This window comes from Seriola lalandi, unplaced genomic scaffold (genome assembly GCF_002814215.2).
Source record: "Seriola lalandi dorsalis isolate HSWRI2012SDOR001 ecotype SW California unplaced genomic scaffold, Sedor1 jcf7180002054298, whole genome shotgun sequence".
Lineage (NCBI taxonomy): Eukaryota > Metazoa > Chordata > Actinopteri > Carangiformes > Carangidae > Seriola > Seriola lalandi.
The window spans coordinates 49,771-50,315 of record NW_019524851.1 but is presented as its reverse complement, the minus strand read 5'-3'; positions in this window follow the sequence as shown (position 1 = coordinate 50,315).

The following is a 545-nucleotide window of genomic DNA, read 5'->3' as shown; positions in this document are numbered from 1 at the left end:
GGGGTGGGTGAACAGCTGATGACCCTGGCTGCCGTCCACCACACGACGCCTTCACACACACACACACACACACACGACAATCTTAAATCCATACTGACTCTCCTCAGGTGAGACGGACACACAGAGTCCAGGTCTGAGAAGGTGAAGATAAAAACCAGCAACTGCCCCCCCCAGGACAGAAAAACACACTTCCTGTTGGTTCTCCTGATCACACGGAGACCAGGACCTGACGTGGACGTCTCAGCTGTTCCCGTCAGTCTTAGTCACGTCTACATGTGTCCTCATGTTGTCCAGATAAAGATCGGGGGGGGGGGGGGGGGGGGGGGGTCACTGTGTCACTGATGGACATAACCAGAGAAAATCCAAGATGGACGTCGTCCTGTCCTCTTCATACTGACATGACATTCAGATATGTGGGGGGGGGGTCAGTGACGTGGGACAAATGGTTCCTGAGTTCATTTAAACTCAGGTTTGTTGTTTGTTTCCATGACAACCATCAGACAAAGTTTCTGAGGAACAGATGAATCAGCTGTGAGACAGACCTT